Source organism: Caretta caretta, chromosome 2, assembly GCF_965140235.1.
Source record: "Caretta caretta isolate rCarCar2 chromosome 2, rCarCar1.hap1, whole genome shotgun sequence".
Lineage (NCBI taxonomy): Eukaryota > Metazoa > Chordata > Testudines > Cheloniidae > Caretta > Caretta caretta.
In genome coordinates, this window is record NC_134207.1 from 120,272,008 (window position 1) to 120,293,578 (window position 21,571).

Here is a 21,571-nt window from a genome sequence, read left to right on the forward strand (position 1 = left end):
GATTGAGGCACTTTAGCAGAGGAGTTTGGGAAAGATGGCACTTGCTGCTGTTTATGCCATAACTGTGGCTTCCCGGGTTTGGAATCAGGACCTTTCAAGACCAATACATTTCATTAAAAATACCTCCCAGAATGTACTTTCAGTACCTTACACATGAGGTGGGTACAATAAATGACTTTCTTTTTTGTCACTGCTGGAAAATGTCACACCTGTTCTAGTGGAGACAGATCTTTCTTTCCATTGCCACTCCACTCATCATTTCCTTAACAGCACTGTCTTGTTCTTCACTGTGAAAACACATGGAATTCTGCCGTTAAGAACATCCTGCTGATAATAGCTCATCTTAATTAATTAGCCTCTTACTCCATCTTTTCATGTTCTCTGTATGTGTATATATATATATATATATATATATATATATATATATATATATATATATCTTCTTACTATATGTTCCATTCTATGCATCCGATGAAGTGGGCTGCAGCCCACGAAAGCTTATGCTCAAATAAATTACTAAGGTGCCACAAGTACTCCTTTTCTTTTTGCAGATACAGACTAACACGGCTGCTACTCTGAAATAATAAATAGTAGCCAATAACAGGCCAAATAATGAATCCTTGGTGAAACTCTATTGATGTCAATGGTTACACTAGAGATGAATTTGGTCCAATCATTCTAATAATCAGTACAAGCCACAGAGAAGCATTATTTCCACTATTGCTGGAAACTTTCTCACCCATCACCATTGTGTTCACTGCTTTCTGCTTCACATGTGCTTTCCTCTCTCTGCTGGTGTCTTGAGAATGTACCTGTGGGTGGTAATTTTCACCCTCAAGCCACATATTGATTGCTAAGTCTGGATCAAAGTGGGGGGGTGTGGGGGGACGACACAGTGGAGTTTTTGGCTTTGGAAAGCTGAGCTCAACCTAACATCTGACTTTTTTTTTTTAGCATAAGTTTGTGAAAAGTGTGTGTGTAGATATATATATATATTTAAATGTGGGTGACTAAATCCTCCAACCCCTGTTTGAAAAAAATCCAGTGGTGAAACCAGTGCTAACTGACTGAGTAAGGCAAGAGTGACTCTTTTGTAGAGTCTGTAATGGGCTGTGGACACCCTCTTCAACTTCCCAACCAGGACTTAAATAACTGAAGATGAACCTAAACTCAGAGAATCTTTCCCAGTTTTTACACTGAGCTCATTGCATGCAGGGGAAGGACTTCTGAAGGTTAGTGAGTGCTGTGTGAATAACTTGTGCCGTCCATCAGTGTTTACTAAATATCATACTTTGATGATGACTCAGTGCTTTCAATACATGCACATGGCTTCCACAAATACCAGGGAAAGCAGCAGTCCTAAAGTTGCTTCTTGGGGTTTCTGGTCTGAGATGCTACTTGGCCTGCTAGCACCAGCTTCTTCTTTTCACAACGTTGCTTTTGGAAAGTAGTATTCTCAAGGAAGGAGTATTACATTTATTATCAAAGGACGTATTCTCCCAGTCTCTCTCTTCCCTATGGACAGCAATGTCCATCTTGATGACCCCACTGGCCCTCAGTTCCCCTCACTCACCCACTTATGTGACTGCCATCCTGGATCAGCTCTCTGCAGAGGTCATTCACTCAACCTTGGAGTAGCCTGCAAGGTGTGTACACAACGAGGATGTTGACGTGTCTCATTTAACTCTTGTTCTCCCAACCTTTACTTTGTTAGCACTTGTTATGATCTGCCTAATTGCCTTTGGAGCAGGACCATGTCTTTATATGTCTTTACACAGCACCCAACACAATGCAGCCATGACCTGGATTATGCCCCAGGCTGAATTACTTCTCTGCCCTGTTGCATGTTTGTCACCTGGCTGGACCACTGTCAGTCTCCTCCCATCACACAGGTATCCCAGACCTAAGGAGAACTCTCTGTGGCCTCCAGAGAAAGGATGTTGCTATGGATGCAACTGACTCTTTTCCCACATGGAAGAGGGAGAGTTGTGTGCAAAGGGGGTCCTGGCATGTCTTAGGGACACAATCAAGCCCACAGTTCCCTTTTCATTTCTGTTAAGTGATTTCAGTGGTATTGTTACAATTTATTTCTATGGAGCATATTAGGAACTTTTCAAACCACAAAAGACACAGGGCTTGTCTACATGATCAGAGAGCGCATGGCAAGCCGGGCTGTAAATCTACACACTGTGTAGACACACTGTGCCGACCTTTTCTACAATGGGATTCCCCTTTACAGGGGTGGAGGGCCCCAAGGCCAGCTGCTGCTTATAGAAATCTTGACAGCACATGAGGATGTTGCTTTTGTGAGGATGGCCCTGGCCTCCCTTTCATTTCCTGGGACCCATGCAGTGCCAAGGGGCTGCGCAGGGTTTGTGGGTGGGCTCTACAGCCTGGGCTGTGCCTTGGTTTGTCCCCACATCTCCCTCCTCCCACTGCCCCCACAACTAAACATACTCAATATATTAATAGTTTTTAAATCAAGACTAGGGGAGAGAGGAAGAAGAATGGTTGTGTTTGAGGGAGGTGATGTGTCTGACAAAGAAGGAAACAGTGTCTCCTGTCCCTGATGTGTTTGATGACTAGAACAATCTCAATCTCTGCCATCAGCAATAATAAAAGAGCCTTACCACAGGGAAAGAGCTGGAATCACGAAAACCAAGGAAGGATTTTCAGCAAGACCCAGGACCAAACCAAATAATATGAAGAAAACCAGAGAGTGAGATGTAGATGTAGTTCATAGCTGTTGATCCACAAGCGAAGTGGGGATCCAACCGAAGACCCTGATCCTGCAAGGGCCTGAGTGCCTCCTGGAAGGTACCTTCAGTTCCTGTTGATGCCAGTGGGAGTGGAGGGCACACGTACCTTACAAGGAGTAGACCCCAAGAGACTGAGCTAATGGAATGTCACTCTTTATTACACAGTGATCTATGTTTATTAAGACAATGTGGGTGACACAGATACCCTCATAATCATTCATTTTGTTGCTAAATCACTGACTTCAGGTAAAAGCCTATTTGGTACTGAAAGTCATCCGATGGGTTTAAGAAATCCTGGATTGCCATTAACTAAAGCAGCCATGTGACAGTGTGGGTAATTAGTGGTCAGGATATCATAGAATCATAGAATATCAGGGTTGGAAGGGACCCCAGAAGGTCATCTAGTCCAACCCCCTGCTCGAAGCAGGACCAATTCCCAGTTGAATCATCCCAGCCAGGGCTTTGTCAAGCCTGACCTTAAAAACCTCTAAGGAAGGAGATTCTACCACCTCCCTAGGTAACGCATTCCAGTGTTTCACCACCCTCATAGTGAAAAAGTTTTTCCTAATATCCAATCTAAACCTCCCCCCCTGCAACTTGAGACCATTACTCCTCGGTCTGTCGTCTGCTACCATTGAGAACAGTCTAGAGCCATCCTCTTTGGAACCCCCTTTTAGGTAGTTGAAAGCAGCTATCAAATCCCCCCTCATTCTTCTCTTCTGCAGACTAAACAATCCCAGCTCCCTCAGCCTCTCCTCATAAGTCATGTGTTCTAGACCCCTAATCATTTTTGTTGCCCTTCACTGGACTCTCTCCAATTTATCCACATCCTTCTTGTAGTGTGGCGCCCAAAACTGGACACAGTACTCCAGATGAGGCCTCACCAATGTGGAATAGAGGGGAACGATCACGTCCCTCGATCTGCTCGCTATACCCTACTTATACATCCCAAAATGCCATTGGCCTTCTTGGCAACAAGGGCACACTGCTGACTCATATCCAGCTTCTCGTCCACTGTCACCCCTAGGTCCTTTTCCGCAGAACTGCTGCCTAGCCATTCGGCCCCTAGTCTGTAGCGGTGCATGGGATTCTTCCGTCCTAAGTGCAGGACCCTGCACTTATCCTTATTGAACCTCATCAGATTTCTTTTGGCCCAATCCTCCAATTTGTCTAGGTCCTTCTGTATCCTATCCCTCCCCTCCAGCGTATCTACCACTCCTGCTAGTTTAGTATCATCCGCAAATTTGCTGAGAGTGCAATCTATACTATCCTCCAGATCATTTATGAAGATATTGAACAAAACCGGCCCCAGGACCGACCCCTGGGGCACTCCACTTGACACCGGCTGCCAACTAGACATGGAGCCATTGATCACTACCCGTTGAGCCCGACAATCTAGCCAGCTTTCTACCCACCTTATAGTGCATTCATCCAGCCCATACTTCCTTAACATAGATATCTTAACATAGAGAGTCTCTCACAAGTATAAGTGAAAACATGGATAGATATTTTCCTTAAATTAGTCACAATCCAGGCCAAAAGATTTTAGCCCAGAGTAATTTCTATTAAAGTTGCACCTGTATATTTACATTCCAACTTCCTTTCTTGCAAGCTAAGGTCTCATTCAAAAGAATCTTGCATATGTAATTATTGGAATAGTACTCAATATTTCTAATTTGGAAGGATGGAGGGCTGAGTTGATCTTGCCAGGATTTGAACCTATGGTTCCAGGGACTCTAACACGCATGCTTTGGTAGGGATCATCTTTTTGATCTCTGTTGTATATCACCTAGCACAATAGGATTCTCATCCATTCCTGGGGCTTCTAGGTGCTACCACAATGCAAACGATAAAGAATAATAATTGGTCTACTGGTAGGGTGAGCCCTGTTGCAAAACAAAAGACTGTGGCATTTCCCTGTCTCTGTCAGCCACTTTGTGTGTGTGTGTGTGTGTGTGTGTATTTTTCTGCTGGGAGTCCTGCAGAAGTACTTCGCTCATAGTGAGTAGTACACTTTTACTTTATGGACACTATATGTTAGAACAAAATAAAAGCACATTCAAACTAGCTCTGTTCAAGTTCCTTCAAAGTGATGTTGAACACCGTGAGTCTGAAGGACTCACACTTTGCAAAGTCATCACATCATGCAACAATTCACCAAGGTTCGTCGTGGATTCTTCATCACTGCCAATTTTTAAATCACGATTGGATGTTTTCCTAAGAGATCTGCTCTAGGAATTATTTTGGAGAAGTTCTGTGGCCTGTGCTGTGCAGGAGGCCAGACTAGATGATCACTGTGGTCCCTTCTGGCCTTAAAAATCTATGAATCTATGCATCAGAATGCACCCTGATGATGTCGTCAGCCTAAAGAGCCCTCTCACTTAAAGTCTGGGAGAAAGGATAAACTGCTTAAATTTCCCGCCCCCTGTATTCCATTCATGAAGTGTTGGCTCTGCTGGGCTGGCATCTCAGTAGTTATCTCACCTTGTCTGTTTTGGGTTTGCTCAACCTTATAGCTAAGCCCTCATCCCCTTTACATTTGCCCAACACTGCTCAACAGTGACTCTGTAAATCAGTTAGAGAGTGGTGTTGAGAAACACAGAAGAGAAAATTCCTCCAGTTCATTTACAAAGAGCGTGGCTAAAATGTGGTGCATGAAGTAGGAGAATGGGGACATCCTTAAGGGTCTGACAGCGATGCGCAGGGTGCCCCCAGAGCATGATATCTCAGCCATGCATAGTTCACCCATCTTGAAAAAGGAAGCATCTCAGTGATGAGAGAAAGCGAAGGGGACCACATGCATAATGAAACCATGCTATGAATAATGAAAGTACCATCTATGGTGCAGGTATCCTTTTCTGTCTGAAATCTGGGTATTTCATTTTTAGTTTATTTTTAATAAAGAAATTGCAAATTATGTAATATAGATGTACACTCTCATTAGGGCCTGGAGTAATTTTCCTAACTGTTCAGAAAACATCTCCAAATGATGGGTTTATGGCTGAAAATACAGCACACGTGAGCAACATCACCGCGGTTATAATGCTGTGTCACTGAAGCAATACTTTAGTTGTCAGACTAAACTCCCAAATCCCTTACCAATACCCCTGAACTCTCAAGGGGTAGGCAGAGCAGTTTTGTCCTTACATAACATAATTTATTATATAAGTCACAGTTACGTGTGTCTATATTGAATAGTTATAAAAAGGTTACAGCTGAACCTTTATGAGCAGGCAAAGAGTAAAAATATAAGTTGTTAGAGTGCGCTGGATTGGCCTCCTGTACGGCCAAACCTCAGTCCCTCAGCACAGCCTAAGTATATAGGCTACACACAGGAATGTTCAATGCAGCTCACAGCTGATCCATACCAGAGCTGGATTAACTCTCCTGTGGGCCCGGGGCTATTAGATTTTGGGGGGCCCCTGTATACAAGTTTTTTCCTAATTTAAAACAAAATTATCACAACTATGGCACTGAGGCTATTAACGCTATATTAAACTTACCTTTTAATTAACATAAACCTGTCCTGTGGTTACATTTCAGTCTTAAAACATGTAGAATATAGTTAAGTTAATTCAAAATAGCCTACTTCTTACTTTAGAACAGCTGTTACACTAGTTTCTTTCTGGGAGGGAGTTTGAGTGCAGGAGGGGGGCTCCAGGCTGGAGCAGAGTGCTAGGGTGCAGGAGAGGGTGAGGGGTGTGGGTTCTGGGAGGGAGTTTGGTGCAGGAGGGGATTCTGACCTGAGGCAGGGGGTTGGGGTGCAGGTGTAGGCTCCGGCTGGGAGGTGTATACAACAGGTGGCTCCTGGCCGGCGGCGCAGCTGGGCTCAGGCAGGCTGCCTGCCTGCATGCCGTGGCCACACGCTGTTCCCGGGAGTGGCTGGCTGCTGGCACATCTCTGCCCACCCATGGGGGAAGGGGCACAGCGTGTCTCCATGCGCTGCCCGTGCCCTCAAGTGCTGCCCCTGCAGCTCCCATTGGCCGGAAACCGAGGAGTTTGTCACAGATCTGCTGGCCACCTCCTTGCACTGTTATGGATAAGGCCCTGCAGAATCCATTTCTATTTTATATGGGGGAGGTAGACCTCTCCTGCATGCCTTCTCAACATGCTGCCATCTTCCATGCAAAGTGGAACTACACCAGTGCTTCTGTTTTAGGGTTCCTGGAGGATGGATTAGGAAAAAAAGACATTGGGGTTTGCTCCTTAAGGGAGTTCATAGGTTAGAGGTCACAGTAGAACTACATAGGAGGATAATGGATGGGGTGAACATAAAACTATGATATATAATTGCAATAATGTGAACAGAGCCAGAGTTTGTTGACCTGTTCTACTGAATAACCTTAGAAAATTCCATAGTGAGAAACCAGCTCATCCATGTTTCATTTCAGCATGTGCCCACCCTTTATATTACTTTTCTCATTGTCCTTAGTTTTTGTTTTTTTTAAATTTCCCTTTCACTTCTGTGCTTCTTTTGTGGGTTACAACTACTTACCTGAGGCCAGTGAGAGCTGCTCAAGGAGGTCTACATAACATTATAATCTATCAGTGACTGATAAATTACTCTTCTGCTAAACATTTCCTTCCCCACCATAAGTAATTGAGTTTGGGCCTTCACAACCCCATGAGAAGTTGAGCAGTGAATGTGCTGATGGCCAGTTGTTTACATGTAGCTTTGTTATATGCATTGTGTTATGCATAAACTCTTCATTGTTTTTCAGCGCACATCACTTTATGTAATTGTAAATTTTCAGTCTACAAAATGTCGAGCACCAGATCATCAGCCCTGCTCTAGCCCCTCTCTGTGTTGGCTGTAAAGTGGGACAGCTGGGGAATTCCCCAGCAAGGGGAATCCCCAGTTGGTGCTGAGCTACCCCTTTCAAAAACCCACATCTGTGCAGGGGGCATGGGCAGAACTTGCTGCTCTCTGTCATAATGGCCCTTAGAGAATTGTTACACACTGCCACAAGCCACCGACTGCTTATCTCCATGAGTAAGGGAGCAATGATGGCAGAAAAGCTCCTTGGCTCACCTGCCTACTTGAGTGCCATGCTGAGCATAACTTGACCAGATCCAAGAATCTGATGCCCTAAAATCCAAACCCACAACCACCAGATCATTGAGTTTTATTTAAATTGGACATTTCCAGTGACATTAATCCACCTTGCTTTTAAATTTCAAATAAAAAAAAAAAGTGTGTAACAAGCATGTATACAGAAAGAATAATATTAAGGGCCAAAATCTAAGGCCTTTACTCAAGCAAAGATTCCAAATTTTGCCTTAGTAGGTACTGCAGGATTTGGTCCTCAAGGTTTACATAAATTATTATAACTAGTACAAGAGCAGTGAGTGTATATTTTAGTCTAAAAAATTCTATAATAAAGATCTCCTCTACCCTCCACTGAGAAAACAACAGAAAAAAAGGTTATTGTTAAATGCGAGTAGTTTGCTCAATGCTTTCAAAGACAAGTGAAATCACAGAATCAGATTCTGCTCTCAGTTACACTAGTAGAAATCTGAAGAAACTTCATTGAAATCAATTGTAACTGAGATTAAAATCTGGTTTAGAATCTTCTGAGGAATTCAGAATTTAAAAATCTAGATGGGAGGTTAGGCTTAGTGTCTTTATTGCGGTTTTTAATACTGACAATTGCACAATTTGGCTTCAGAGATTTGTTTCCCCAATTAGAAAAGTGAATAAAATAAATGTACGAGATCTGTTATAGAAACTACTGTGGGAAACTCAATAATCAAATTCCCAGTGATCTCAAGGGATACAGCCAACTTCTGAAAAATCAGTGTGTGTATTGAGGTGGGTAAATTTTAGATTTACCTGCCAAATTTGAAAAATGGGGTCACTTCTGCTAATACTGTCTTACATATAGTGCCTTTTATCCCCATGGGTTCAAAAATATATGTAATAATGCATAGCAATAGTGTTCCACAGGTTAGGGCAGAAAGTTAAAAACAAACTAACTATTGCATCCAAATGAAACTGCAGGGGAGATATATATAAGTGATAAGTTAGAATTTGACCAGGATACTGAGGTTAACAACCTGTACTTCCCAAAAGTGTCAAGAGATCCTTAATACCTAGAACCTTTAATATGCTTTATCCAAATACAAACAGCACAGTGTTTCCAGTGTGCTGTCTCAGAGGGAAGAGTGCTACCTACTCAATCCCAGTTGCCGCATCCTTTCAGCATCCTGGCTTTTTTCCTGGAGATCTCCCATCCATATACTGGTGAAGCTCAAGACACTTAACAAACAATTAGTTTTAACTGTCAGTAGAACACATTGTACCATTTCCTTAAGTAAAGAGGAAGCATTTTCTGACAGCTTGCATCAGCCATATCCTTTGCAGTGTGTGCCAGTGAGTGGTGAGAGGTGATGGTGATGATAAAAGGGGCCCTGCACACTCTGGGGATCTCATAGGTCTAGATAAGGTAAATAGCGATTGAAAGGTCAATGAATGCTACTAATTGATCTCCAGCCAAGGGAAATCACTTCTCTCAGCAACAAATACAGGCTTAGAACAAGGTGATGCCTCTATCCATGGTGCTTATATGGCCCCCATTGCCTTAACACCTCACAATCTTTAATGCCTTTAGCTCCACAGCTCTCCTGTAAGATAGAGAAGTGTTATTATCCCCATTTTACAGATGGGGAACTGAGGTATAAAAAGACTTTCCCACGGTCACACAGGAAGTCAGTATCAGAGCAGGGAACTGAACCTATATCTTCTGAATCTACTGCCCTATCCACAGGAGCATCCCTGCTGTACTGCCTTATGCCCTGGGATTCTGTGTGGGGCCAAAGGAAGCACAGAAGAACTCAGAGATGTAGGCATGGGGGTTTCAAGGATCATTTAAAAGTTAGCATTTTTTCAAGAGCAGAATCAAAGAAGGTAGCAAGGGGAGAGTCCAGTATGATGGCCACTCACCACCAGATCAAATGGAAATGGAACTGCCACAGTATTCTCACTTTTTGCCTCATCAGCCAGTAAAGCTATGCAAAATATGCCTGTTCCTGTTTGTACAGTGTAGTATAAAAGAAGTGGGTCATCATAACCTTATAAATAGTTTGAACCCTTTAGTAGCTTCACTGGTTTGTCTGTTTTAGAAGCTAGCAGAACCAGGCCAGAGCAGCAGTGTCTGTATGTAGCTAAGCCTTGCATGTTGTACATTGCTAGTACACATGATTATTTGGACCCCATTGTGTATTTCTTCCAGATTACATTTGTTGTGTAATGGGCAAAAGACACAACACACAATTTTGGCAAAATGAAACCCATGCATTAGCTTCACATGGCTCTGTTACCCTCACGCTCCACTTTATGTTTTGGGTTCATGTGCAAATGACAATTCAGTGAAATCTGAAGCATCGCCAGCAAACATGGGAAAGGTTTGTCAGTTTCACTGTGAAATGAAACTTGCCTAAATCAACTTCTTCATGGACTCTCCTCCCACTGATGAGTCCTGGGAGTTCCCCTTCTTGGAAAGTTTTCTTCTGTGGCTCATGGTCTCCATGATAGCCTCTCCTCTGATTCCCACCTAGCTCTTTTGAGGAGCAAGGCAGCAAGCAAGCCTATTGTGCCCCCTCTGTCTGGTGAAGGGTTTTCAGGATGACCAGAGTTGAAAACATTATTTTAAGAGATTCTTTTTCTTAATGAACCTTGACACGCAGCAGATTTGCTATGATTTAGGTTTTGTTGCTTTGACAGCCCCTCTCATGGGATGCATTATGACTGTGCAGGTGCATGGGAGAGTGGAGAAAGTGTATGCCTTCATGGGGGCCAGCCAGCCTCAGGGCCACATGTGGGACTGCACGAGATCCCTGCCTTAGTCTGAAAGGTTTGGCCACCTGCTTGGGGCAGGGTATTCTGTCCTATAAACTGGCACCAGTCTCTAAACAACCAAATAACAAAATAGCAACTCAGAATTCAGCTGTCTGCATCTTTAAACAAAGAGGGGAAAAAACCCTTCTAAATGCAAGTGCTTGATTGCAACACTTAGGGCAAGGCACTGGCCTGGGTTCTGCGTTAGCCTTGAGGAGCTCTTCCTCTGTCCCAGTCTCACCCAGCTCTGCTCCTGAGCAAAAGGCAGTAAGCCTTCTTAAATGGCCTATTAGTTCCTGATTGGTCTGTATTTTCTCCTGACCTTTCTAGGCCTCTGGAGGACTGTCTTGTTGGTCACCTGATAGATCCTATCACACAGTCACAACCCTCGGAGGAGCTTGGATGTATGGTTTTGGCTCAGGTCCCTAACTTTCGCACTCCCTGTTAAAATGCCAGAAATATTGAGTGACCCTTTACAATTGCCATAATCAACATTTCCTTACAGGGCTAAAACCTAGAGGTGGGTCAAGAGAATATTCATCTGTCTAATGCTGAAGAAAATCTTGATTGTGCTTCACGGTTTGCTTATACCTGATGATGAAAATTCTCTGAAACCAAAGGGATTCTAGCCTCTAAGCATGTGGCCCGACAGCACAGATTAATGACATGCTGTGTGAGGTGAATGGGCATGAAGAGAGAAAAGGTAGAAGGGAAGAGTCAAACTGTCAGGGTTTTTTGCGATAGTGGTATCAGACATAGAGCACCTGCAGCTTTCACTCGTGTTTCACCCACAGCCATTGCCTGTGACTGTTGCCCACTTTGATAGAAATTATTTGAAGTCATGATATGACCTTGGTTAGCCATTTGACCTCCAAACTACCCATGAGAACTAGCTGCAGTATTTACTGTTACAGCTGCATCCCGAATGCTGGGATGCTGCCCAGCATTTTGCAATGTTATCCACTAAACAGTGGTACACGGACAGTGGACTGTAGCTGTGCCCAAACTTGAGTTACAAACCTGGGCCCAGATTTGTCAAAAGATTTATTGTTGTTTGGGATTCTTTTGGTGAACTGGGGCAGGATTATATTTTGCTGGGTGACCTGCACACAATGTGGCCATTTCCCTTGGTTTCAGCCTAGAGTCAAGTTGAACCTGATGGTTTCAGCAGAGAAATTTTTGTTGAGGTTTTGGGTTCATTCAAATCTGAAGTGGAGTAAAACTCATGGGAAATGAACAGATGACAACTGAAATGGTTTGGCACAAGTCCCTGTATATGGAAATTGCCAAATGTTGCATGAAAGTTCTGCCATTTTCACCACAGAACACTTACTCCACCAATTTGAATATCTTATTTTGTTTTACTCTTTACTTCTGGGCTTTATTAAACCAAGGAGAGATGGGCACGAGCTGAAAAGCTCAGATCTGAATCCCAGTTTTCCCAAAGTGTAGATGGGTTTGGCCTTGGGAGTTTGGTTTAGTTCCCTCTCCAAGGCCAGGTCTACACTACAAACATATATTGGTATAACTACATCTCCTCTCAGGGGTGTGAAAAAGCCACACCCCTGAGCAACGTAGTTATACCCACCTAACCCCTGGTGTAGACAGCGCTATGTTGGCAGGAGGGCTTCTCTCATCGACATAGCTATCGCCTCCTGGGGAGGTAGATTAAGTATGCCAATGGGTGCAGCTCTCCAGTCAGCATAGTAGCGTCTTCACTAAAGTGCTGCAGCCCTGTATGTGAAGACAAGCCCTAACTGAGACTCATTTTATTGCTTTCTTTTTGGCTTTTCCCCTTAGAATAGAAGGAATCTAAATTTTGCTTCATCAGGCTGAAATATTTGCTGTTCTGCTGACTAAGACGCTAGTTTCCAATGTGGGAAATAAAACAGTTTAGTCCTGAACAATACCTAAGGCCAAGACTTCTTTTCCTGTTCTGTTTTCAGTCCACCTGGCTGATATGAGCTCCACTCTCCCTATGGCACTCCCATTACTAGATCTGAGTGAGAGAAAAGAATATTGGCATTGAGATGTGCCATTGTTATTATTTGGTGAGCACTGCTGATAGAAAAGATGTAAATAAAGGCTGCCCCGAGGCTTAAAAGACAACACAGACAAGACAAGATACACTGTGGGGAAGAGGAAGCTATTAACTTCAAATTTTTTTCTTTGGCAGTTTCATACTCTGCCCTCCTTAAAAGTGTGTGGGGTGGAGCACACATTTGATCAGCCTGGCTTAGTGTTTGTGGCCATATGGATCTAAAGAGAAGAATTTTGCCCCAAGATGTAGTGTAGAGATAAGGTAGAAAGATGGGCTCCAAGCCACAAAGTTCAGAACCTGATCCAGTAACAGGTCTGGATATGAATTACAGAGTTTGGTGGTGGTGGGGTTGGGTCTGAAGTTTTTGTTTGGGCTCATCTCTAATAAAGAACAAAAGAGAGTTCCAGCAGGAATAATGAGGTGAACATGCTTAATGGCATGGTAAACTGTATCCATCAAATTCTAGCTGCAATATTCCCCCATCATAGAAATAAAATAAAACCGAGAATTGCACTAATTCAGGGTAAACAAAAGATGTCACTGTTAGACACAGAAAAAAAGACAGATTGATTTAATAAACCATCACACTGAAACTGTTCACACTGATATGTCATCATGATACATTAACGATTATTTTTACTTTCTTTGTTTATACAATGGGAAATCACTGAAGATGCTTGTGTGTGAAAAACCCTAAACCTTACTTGTAAGCTCCTTGGTTTCTTTCAAGTGTTATAGTAATGCTTCCAAGTTCCTGTAAATGCCCCCACACTTAATACTCAGTCTGGAATGTGAAACCACCACGGTTGACCCTAAAGAAGATGCAGAGTGAATCACTACACCGACATGAAAGAAGAAGAATGCAGAGAATAGAAAGTATGTGAATTGTGAAGACAGAACGCAGGGGAGGTGGCAAGACAACAGGGGAAGTTTACAAGTGTACAAAGCGCTAGACATCGAAGGGAAAAAAAACAGTTGGGGAAATGATTTAAAAACCTCTGGCACAATGTGAGGCCTAATCCTCATGTTCTCTTTGATGTCAGTCAGAACTCCCATTCACTCCTATGGGGTTGGATCGGCTCGGATCTGTATTTTGTGCTCAGGATCAGTGCTTTCCTCTTAAATTCCGAGCATCTTTAGAAAGCTATATCTATATTGTGTGTTTAACCCTACTTCTATAGTCATTTCAAATGTCATTCTCTTCCCTTCAGTGCTGAGTCACCTTATCACAACATATCATGGGCCAAATCTTGAAGTCCTTACTCAGGACCAAATTCTGCTCTGACAGCTATCTGGGAGTAACTCTACCATTGTGTAAGATTGTAAACTTCCCCTGTTCTCCTGCCATCTCCCCTGTGTTCTGCCTTCACAAATCGCATATTTTCTGTTTTCTGCATTCCACTTATAGTGGATTTCCTATGAATTTACAGCAGTGTAGCAAAGCAGAATTTGGTTCTCAGGTTTTACTCAGATAAAACGATTGACCTGGACCATCTCCCCAAGATCAGTACTTGGATGTCAGCCCCCCTTTACCCCTATCCTCCCACTTCTTCATTGGCATTTTCAGTTGACACCATAACCCCGTCCATGGAGTTTTTGAAGGGTTCAGGAAGTGTGTGAGAACCAGGTACAGTGAGAGGGTGGATTAGGGGAGGAGACTCATAGTCCCTCCACCAGTCCCTTGGGGAATCTGCTGAGAGGTTAACAGCCAGAGGCTGCATTTATTCTCTGTGAGTCCCCTCTACTATGGGGAACTCCCCCTTTAGGGGGAAATCCAGGTTCAGCCACAGGTGGGGGAGTCCCTGGCGTTTGGAGCTGGGGAGAAAGAGGGAATAGGGGGACCCTGAAGCTGCTGCAGAAGAACAATGGCCTCTGTACAAATGATGTCTATGGGATCCCCCCCACATTTGCCTGGATCTCAGGGGATCTGCAGACTTGGGAGCTGATCCTGTTGCCTGTTCTGTAGCAGGGCAAACTGTCCCCAATGGGAAAACTCAGAGTTTTCTTTCCCTCAGGCCGTTCCACAGGAAGAACAATCTGGCTCATGGAAACCAATGGAAATTTTGCCTGAGTAAGCAATCTCAGGATCTTTTGGAGGGGATTTTTATCCATGTCTCTGTATAACAAATGGGCACAAGGTATATTTATAAGGTATTAATCAGTTGCTGGTCAATACTTTCGTTTTCTAATAACCATAGAACTTGTGGCCACAGGGCTGCTTCCTTTGACTAGACTGAAAACAAATACATCTCAAGCATCCCATCAGGGGTGGGTGCTGGCAGTGCAGCTTAATGGTTAGAACCAGGCTGAGGGTGCTAGCAACCAGAGCTAGGGGTCAGAGCTGGAGTCAGGAAGGGCAGAGCTGGGCTGGAGCAAGACAAGAGTACGGCAGGATAAGAATGACTGGAGCTGCAAGCAGAAACGTGGAGCACGGTGGCCAATGCTGAGCTGCTGCTGAGCTTGAAAGCAGGCCTGCTGGCCCTTCAGTCAATCGGGTGGGCTGGCTCCAACCACAAGTCAGCTGAGCTCATTCATCAGCCTGGAGGCTGGCCTGGTTAGTCAACAGGCTCAGCTGAAGGTACTCAACCCTGGCACATCCTAACTGGCTAAAGGAATAGCTACACAACAGATTTTTCAGTCATCCACCAACATGCCTGCACCACCCAGAAGTAATACAGTATTGCAGTGGGATGTAGGGTAGCTCTCACTCTTTTCTGTGTCCTGCATATTTAAATGTAAGGCATTCCCACTTCTGTCTGCTAAGGGGCATAGCTGTCCGGGCACTCAGCATGGAGAGGATCTTACCGAGTGAGTTGCACACGCTGCCTTCTGTTCTGGGAATTCTGTCTTTGCTCTTTGTTTGCCTGCTGGCTTCCTCAGTCTACAATAAGTCATCCAGACTGAAAGGATACGATTTACACTTTGTGCCTGGAATACAGAATGGCCCTGGTTCTCGTTTGCGCTGAGGCCTTTTACAATGCTTTGCCAGTGTAAAGGAGACTTGCAGTGGACATCCATTACATTTGTATCCACGTTATGGACGCTTTGTTGCCAGAGTTTGTACAGAGGTATTACTGTGAATGAGTATGAGGCCCAAACTATATGATGTGGTGGTGGTGTGGTTGCTTAGAGTAATATGGATACCTTTATACTCTCCAAATATTACTAGTCTTCTATATGGACGTTTCACGCTGTGTGAGAAAACCAACTCTTTTTTTTTTTAAATGTGTGATTCTCCTGAGTATCTCCTGAGTCTACATTACAGCTACATTGATGGAAGCGTTTTTTCTCTCACTGTGGTTAATCCACCTCTCAAAGAGGCGGTAGCTAGGTTGACAGAAGAATTCTTCTGTTGACTTAGCCACATCTACACTAGGGTCTCAGGGAATGAGATTTTTCACAGCCCTAAGCAAAGTAGCTAGGTCGATCTAATTTTTAAGCGTAGACCACATCTCAAAGAAAGTTACTAGCACTGTTAGCTGTGCAATATATAATTCTATTAGTGCTATTAATAATTATTTGTAATAATATAGCACTTAGGAGCCCCAATATAGTCCTGGACCCCATTGTGCATGGTGCTGTACAATTATACAGCAAAAAGAAAGCTCATGCCTGACAGACCTTACAATGCAAGTATAAGGCAAGAGACAACAAATGAATACAGACAGATGGGGAAGCACAAGGAAACACAGAGACGCTATTGGTCAGCATGATAGGCCGTGATTTCAGCATACTGGAAGCCTAATCCTTGTCAAGTTTTTATAGGAATTATGGCAAAGGAGAGTTTTAAGGAGGAATTTGAAGGAGGCTCGTGCACGAGTTTTGCAGATATTTATGAGGGGCTCCTCCCAAGTGTGAGGGGCAGCCTGGGAGAAAACAAAGTTGCTTGTCTGAAAATTTAACCAGTGGGAGATGGAAGCTGGTGTCACGGACTGATCAGAGGTGGGGGGTGGTGACATTTCAATAGCGAATGAGAAATGACAAGTAGGTGGGGGGGAGAGGGAAGGACCTTGAAAGTGAAGACAAGTGGCTTATTTTTCATGAGACGGGTGACTTGGACAAAGCAGCAGGCTAGGAAATGATCTTTGCAGCAGCATTCTGAATAGATATGAGAGGGGCAAGATTGCATTGGTCAAGGCCAGAAATAAGGATGTTGCCGTAATTGAATCATGAGATGCTGAGAGCTGGGGTGAGCATGTTAGCTGTGAGGATGGATAGGAAAAGCCAAATTGCAGAGATGTTCTACTGAAAGAATCTGCAAGATCTAGATGCAGCCTGGGTGTGAGGACCTAGAGAGAAATCTGACCCAAAGATAACACCCAGGTTGTGGACCTTAGTTACACTTTCTTGTCCATGGTGACTGAGAAAGAAGGTAGCAGGGAAGGTTTCGGGGGAATAATTAAGATCTGTGTTTTAGCCATGTTGAACTTAAACTGATGAGGAGACATCAGAGAGACAGGCTAGAATTGGTTAGGAACCAGATATTCCATTTCATAGGAAAATCCATTACATTGAATTTTTTTCCATTCTGAAATGGAACAAAAAGAAAAAAACAAGTACAAATTGAAAATTTCCCACCAAACAAACTTCCACAAAAATACTAGTTTGGGGTCAATTTCAATGTCTTGTTTAGATAAAACTGAAGCATTCCATTTTGATTTCAACCTTCAACAATGCGGTTTATATAAAAACAATAAATTTTCTTTTGAATAGTCATTTCAAAAATAAACAATCAAAACGCTTTGTTCTGAAAATGTTGTCAGGGGACATTTTAACATTTTCAAAATGCTTCACTTCAGGGCGGGGGGTTCTAAACAAAATGCCATTTAAAGAGATCAATTTTTCTGAATGTTCTGATTTTAAAATTGGCATTTTCCGTCAAAAACCCAGTTTCAACAAAAAAATTCCAACCAGCTTTAAGGCAGGTGAAACTGTAGTTTGGACAGAAGGAGACAGATAGCTCTGACAGTGATCAGCTTGGAGATGGTGGCTGAATTTGTGTTTGTGGACGAGAGTACCCAAAGGTAAAGTGTACAGGGAGAAGGGAAGGGGACAAAGGACAGAGCCCAGAGCCCTGTGGAACCCCCCAGAAAGTTGAAGGAAGAATGAAGAGTATTCTTCGAAGGACATGCTGAAGGAGCAATTAAAGAGGTAAGAGGAGAGGACGGAGTCAAAGAAGACAAGGGAGAGCAAGATTTCAAGAAGACCATGGCCAACTGTGTCAAGTGGATAGGTTAGAGGAGGAAAGTGGATGAGAAATTCTTGTGTCTGTGAAAGGGGACGAGGAGAGAGTTCTAGGAGGGGAAAGGGGAAGAGAAGGCAAGCTGAGGGGAAGGTCATTGTATTTTATCAATTTTATTTTGGGAGAAATTGGCAAGATCTATTATTATTTATCATTCATTATGCGGCAGTGCCTAGAAGCCTCAGCCAGGCTGTGTCAGGATTGAGCACTACCAGATGAGCCTGAGGACTAACCAGGCCAGCCTCCAGGCAAATTAATGAGCTCAGCTGGGTTTACGGTGACCAGACGTCCTGATATTAGGGGCTTTGTCTTATATAGGCAACTATCCCTCTGCCCCTAAAAAAAAAAAAAAAAGTGTCCCGATTTTTCACACTTGCTATCTGGTCACGCAAGCTGGGTTGTGGTAGGATTGGCTGAAGGCAGTCAGACAGCCCTGATTTTAAGATCAGTAGCAGCAGCTAGTTGCCGGCTGCTCAACGTTTCTGCTCAACATTTCTGCTCTTAACTTGTCCTGTTCCTGTCCTTCTCTAGTCCCATGTTCCTTCCTGGTTCCTGCTCCGGCACCTGACTCCAGCTCTGGTTCCTGGCTTAGGGTCAAACCTCTGGTCCGGTTCTTGACACTGGCTCTGCTTCCTGACCTTTGGTTCCTGATTTCCAACTTCAGCTCTGATCCTTACTTTCCAGCTCGACTTCCGGCCCCCCTGAGCCCGATTCTAACCATTGAGATGGACTGTCGGCCACCACCCTGACAGGTTGAAGCCCCATTGTACTAGGTACTGTATAAATATAAAGTAAATGACAATCTCTGCCCCAAAGAACTTACAGCCTAAAGTTGAGCTAGTTTTGTATTTGGTGTTATGTGTGCAGTCACTTTATCTTTTGATGTGTTCACATTCCATCAGATAATTCATTTCCATAGGTACCGCTCCTCAAAATGCACCAAAATTAATGAAGACAATATTTTGATAGAAAATGGACTTGAACCTGCTTCTAGTGATGTCCAAGGCAAAAGCCCAACTGATTTCAGACCCTACCTCCCAACATCTTATCTTCTTTACTTGTCATTGACTTCAGGTGAGAATGAGATGAGAATGTATCTCAGTTTCAGCTTCAAAGCTTAAAATTTCATTTCACTTCTATAATGTCATGTTTTGGTGGTTAAAGCTTAATAGTTTCATGCAAGAAATATTAAAATAGTCCGCCATGTGTAGTTTGCTTTCTCTCCACCTCTCATTTTCAGTCAGCACTCCAAGGATCCCAGTGACATCACAACATAGAAAAGAAACTACCCTATTACATAAAAAGCACTTCTGCAGACTAATTGGAATGAACACTCCTCTTACACAGAAATATTGAAAGGCATCTTTCATTTTATTTTGTTAATACAAAATCAGGATGTTGCTCTTGCTGTGTGCGTAATTCCCTTCGGTCTGGTCAATTTCAACTCCATTGCTGATAGAGGACAATTGAGGTCCTGATCTTACACTCCTTATTTAGTTACAGCTCTCATTACAGTCAGTGAGAGCTTTGCCTGAATAAGGACTGTATCATCCAATCCTATAGAACTAGTATTAGGATTGAAAAGTAAATAGAGGGATCAGATTTACAAAACTAAATTTGGAGGCACTTGAAATGTTGCAAGTGTAAATGACCCAAAACAAGTTGAATATGGAAATCATGCAAAAATCAGCAAAATCTTTCATAATGGACCAGAGGGTGAGAAAAGGTTTGGGAAGTTCCACCAAAACCATTTTTTCTGAGGTTTGGTTCAACCCAAACTTGAATTTCCCCCACCCACTCATTTAACACCTGATATTCAAAAGTACTCACAGAAGAAAGAACGTTTAAGGAAGACTTTAGTTTCAGCTGTATTTCTTATCCTTACTTGCAGGATCAAAAGTGAATCACAAAAGCTAATCTCAGTCGTTCTTTCAGGAACTGGGAATCTCAACTGGAGGCTGCAATGAAACAGGAAATGCATATTGCACAAGACCACATTGAGTATCTTTTTAAAAGGTCAGTTAGTAAAGTTTGTTGGTACATTTTAAAAATTGCACACAAAACTTGCATTCATTTATGTTCTTATTTAAAAAAATGGATGAGGTGCAAAATTATGCTTTCAATTGCACCACAGTAACTATCATACTCAGAGAAATTACTCAAGCGGCATCAGGGGAGAAAAGCACTTTAGTTTTAGTGTACACAGGTTTGTTTGTATTTTATTGTTGTTATTTGTATTACTATAATGCAATCTTCTATCATCAGCAACAGAGTTGAAATTGACCTGACTGAAGGGAATTAAACACACAGCAAGAGCAGCTTCCTTACTGCCTTTATAATATTTCTGTGCAAGAGGATCTCTCATTCCAGCTGGTCTGCAGAAGTGCTTTTTATTTAACAGGGTAGTTTCTTTTCCATGTTGTGATGTCACTGGGCTTCATGTTGTGCTGATTGAAAGTGAGTGGTGGGGCATGTCTACAATACAGCCCTAAGTCACCCTATGTTAGGCCAATTTACAGCATACTACCCTCCTTCTGTTGGTGGCGCACATCCTCACCGGGAGTGCTTCCACCGACTGAAAGAGAGCAGATTCAGGGGCTGAGAGGCTCTCAGCTCTGGGCTGCTCCCCGCCCAGAGCCCAGCTGCCTACCAGGGCTCTTGGTTCCCCACTCCCAGCTGGGGATGCGGGGGAGAGAAGGGGCCAGCGACCCGAGCTTCTCAGTTCCCTGAGCAGGGAGCCTCCAGGCAGCAGCCCAGCTGGGAGTGTGGAGCCAGGAGCAAGACAGCCAACAGCAAATGTAAGTAATGCAGTGTCTCCACAGACACTTTGTCACCCTAACTACATCAGCATAAGCACTATGTCTCTTGTGAAGGTGGAGTTATTATGTCAGTGTGGTAGGACACGTATATCAGCACAACAAGGCTGCAGTGTAGACACTGATATAATTAGGTCGATGCAAGCTGTCTTATATCGACCTAACTGTGTAGTGTAGACCAGGCGGTGGAGAGAGATGATGCTTAGAGGCGCCAACCAAGACTGAGGCCCCATTGTTCTTTACAAACACATACTAAAAGCCGCTCCCAGCTCCAAAGATTTTACAATCTACACAGACAGACAAAGTGAGGAGGAAAGGAAGTAGTATTATTCCCATTTTATAGATGGGAAACCGAGGCCCAGAGAGATTACATGACTTCTCCCAGGGCACAGAGTCTGTGACAAAGGAGTGAATTGAACTCAGATCTCCTGAATCCCAGATCCAGTGGCTTAACCACAAGAGCATCCTTCTCTCATTTAAAAAAGAAAAGAAATATACAAAAATACAGATTGATAGAAAAGGTACTAAGATCAAGGGAGCCATCTTCATTTGTAGCCTACCTAGATTAAAGATATTTTTTAAATTTAATATTTTCAACTAACTTGAAGTGTCAGTTGTTTTAGGAGGATGTAAAAGAATATGTAGAAGATAATATACCTTTTTACAATGGAAAGTAGAGAATTAATGATAATATAGAACAGGGGTTTTCAAACTGGGGGTCAGGACCCCTCAGGGGGTCACGAGGTTCTTACATGGGGGGTAAGGTCACGAGCTGTCAGCCTCCACCCTGAGCCCCGCTTCGCCTCCAGCATTTATAATGGTGCTAAATATATAAAAAGTGTTTTTAATTTATAAGGGGGGGCACACTCAGAGGCT

At 43.3% G+C, this 21,571-nt stretch overlaps 1 long non-coding RNA gene across 1 annotated transcript in view; it reads right to left on the reverse strand.

The window, feature by feature from the left end:
- Positions 1-218: 218 nt before the first annotated feature.
- LOC125632089 (uncharacterized) overlaps positions 219-21,571 on the reverse strand; it is a 34,111-nt gene continuing 12,758 nt past the window's right edge. Inside the window, exons 2-3 of the long non-coding RNA XR_007355183.1 lie at positions 1,574-1,639; positions 219-287 (exon numbers count right to left, since the gene is read on the reverse strand). This is a non-coding gene — a long non-coding RNA (uncharacterized LOC125632089). The remainder of the gene's footprint in view (positions 288-1,573; positions 1,640-21,571) is intronic.